Genomic DNA, 2500 nt, shown 5'->3' with positions numbered 1-2500 from the left:
CCGGCCCGCGGAGGGTCCTCCCCGACGCGGCCCCGTGGACCTCATCGATCGTGGAAGGAGAAAAAAGGAGGACCGGGCCCGCGCCCGGATCCCCGGCGGAGGCGCCCGCCGGCAGGGAGGCAGGGAAGGCGGCCGCGAGAGCGGTCTCGCCCCGGCCGGAGGCTCCGGAGATTCTCTGATGCGTTCTGAAAAGCGAGTGCCTAGAAATCTCCGCGAGCGTGCCCGAGCCGGGGAGGCCGACTTCCGGACGTCGAGTTTGACCGGGGCGAGGCCGGGATTCCGTCCGGGTCTCCGGAACCGCCCCCCGGCCTGGGCCTCCGAATCCGCTCCCTCAAGGGCTTCCGGAGAGTCAAGGTCTACCAATTGCCGCCCGTGTCACGCGGTAGACCTGGAGGCCGCCGGGGACTCGGGGGCCCGGCCGCGGCGCCGGCGTCCAGGTCTACCCGTCCTCCCCGAGCCAGAGGGGCGGACGGGTAGACCTGGGCCACCCTTTGCCGGGGCGCGGGCGGAAGACCAGGACTCCGCCGCGGGCACCCCCGCCTACCCACCCCCCCCCACCCGTGGCCGTTCGGGCAGGTCTACCGCCGCGGCGAAGGAGCCCGGAACGGCGGGTGCGGGCAGGCCGTTTCTGCCCTTCCGGGGGGAGGAAAGGTAGGCCCGCACGCCCGCCGCCCCGGTCCATCGGGCCCTTCCCCTGGCGCGGGCGTCCAGGTCTACCGGTCCGGCGAAGGGTGGGGAGGCAGGCCCGCCCCACGCACGAGAGAGCTGTCCGCCGCGCCCCACCCACCCCCGGCCCCGTATATCGCGGGCAGGCGGAGGAAAGGGCGGTGGACCTGGACGCGGCTCCCCGGGGAAGGCCGGGTCTGACGCAACGGTGAGGTGGAGCGGGGAGGGTTGGGGGGGGGTGGGGGTGTCCGGGGTGCGGACGGTAGACCAGGACTCCTGCGCGGGAGCGGGGGCGGTGGAAGCCCAGGCTGGAAGGCCCGTTCTACCGGCACGGGGGGAGGGCCGGCGGGTCGGAACGGTGCAACCGCGCCCGGTAGGCTTGGGCGCCCTGTCCAGGTCTACCGGCCGCCCGGCCGCCCACCCGCTTGGCGCCAACCCGGACCTCCTCCGCTGAGGCAGGAAGGGGCTCCGTCAAGGCGGAGGGCGTGTCGCCCGGCCTGCCGAAACACGGGCGCCCGGGAGGCCAGGTCATCCGGCTCGCCCAAGGCCTCCGTCGGGAGACCCGGCCAGGTCTACCGGACAGCCCCCCGCCCGCACACGCACACGCACAGGTGGCAGGACCGCGCCACGCCCAGGGGACGTGTCCCCCGCCCCCCACGGCACCGTTGGGCGGAGGAACGGGAGGTGGACCTGGACACGGCTCCCCGGGGTAGGCCAGGACTAACGGCCCGGTGAGGGAGAGCAGGGGGTGGGGTTGCCGGGGCACGGGAGGTAGATCAGGACTCCTGCGCGCGTGGCGGGCGGTGGGGGGCGGGGAGGGTGGGGGAGGCCGGGCTGGGAGGCCAGGTCTACCGGGCGGGGGGGGGCGGGCCGGAGGGGCAGGCCGTGGGAACCGTTCGCCGCGGGCGCGGCCGGACGGCGGACCCGGGCTCCGGCGCGGGGTCCCCAGGCTGCAAGGGGTTCCAAGGGGCCCAGGTCTGCCGGTCTGCCCTCTACCGGCCCGGCGGTGGCCGGTAGACCTGGACCCCTTGGCCGCTACCGATGGAGGAGGAGGAGGAGGAGGAGGAGGAGGAGGCCTGGACCGCGGTTTGGGCGTTGTGGGGGGTGGCGGTGAAGGTGAGGTTGCGTTTTTTTGCTGCGTGCCTGCCATGGTGGCGTGCCTGCCCCCCCCCCCACGGACCGTCGGGTGGACCTGGCCGCCTGCCGCTTTCGCGGGCTCCGTCATCCACCCCTGCCGGGGCGTGGGCCGGTCGGCCTGGTCTCCGAGGACGGGGAAGCCCAGGTCTGCCCGGGGCCCGGGGGTGGGGGGGGGGAGAGGAGAGGGGAGTCGTGTTCAGGAGGGGTGAGGACAGGGCGTCTGTACGCCCCGGGCCTGCCGCCGAAGCTCTAGGGCTGGGCGCCCGGCTCGCCGGGTGTCCCGCGACCGGGGCCCTGACGGTCACCCGCGACCGGGAGACCTCGGCGCCCCGGCCCCCCGAGCCCAGGTCTACCGGACCCCACCCCCAACCCCCTTGGCCTCGAGGGGCCCGAAGTGGACCTCCTCCGCTGCGGCAGGAAGGTTCCGCTACGGGGCGGACGACGGGTCGCGCGGCCTGCCGAGCCTCGGGCGCCCGGGAGGCCAGGTCATCCGGCTCGCCCGAGGAAGCCTTCGGCAGTCCTGGGCTCCCCGGCTTCGGAGGCCAGGTCTACCGGGGGGGGGCTCCGTTGCCCTGGGGCGAAACGAGCGCACGGCAGCGCCCGCGAGGGGACCGAGCGGGGGCGGTGGGGGGCAGACGGGGAGGCCCGGCCTAACGGCTGCCCCCGGCGGCCCGGTCAACCGGCCGCGGACGGAAGG

This window comes from Eublepharis macularius, unplaced genomic scaffold, assembly GCF_028583425.1.
Source record: "Eublepharis macularius isolate TG4126 unplaced genomic scaffold, MPM_Emac_v1.0 Eublepharis_21, whole genome shotgun sequence".
NCBI classification, from domain to species: Eukaryota; Metazoa; Chordata; class Lepidosauria; order Squamata; family Eublepharidae; genus Eublepharis; species Eublepharis macularius.
Note: the sequence above shows the minus strand (reverse complement) of the source record.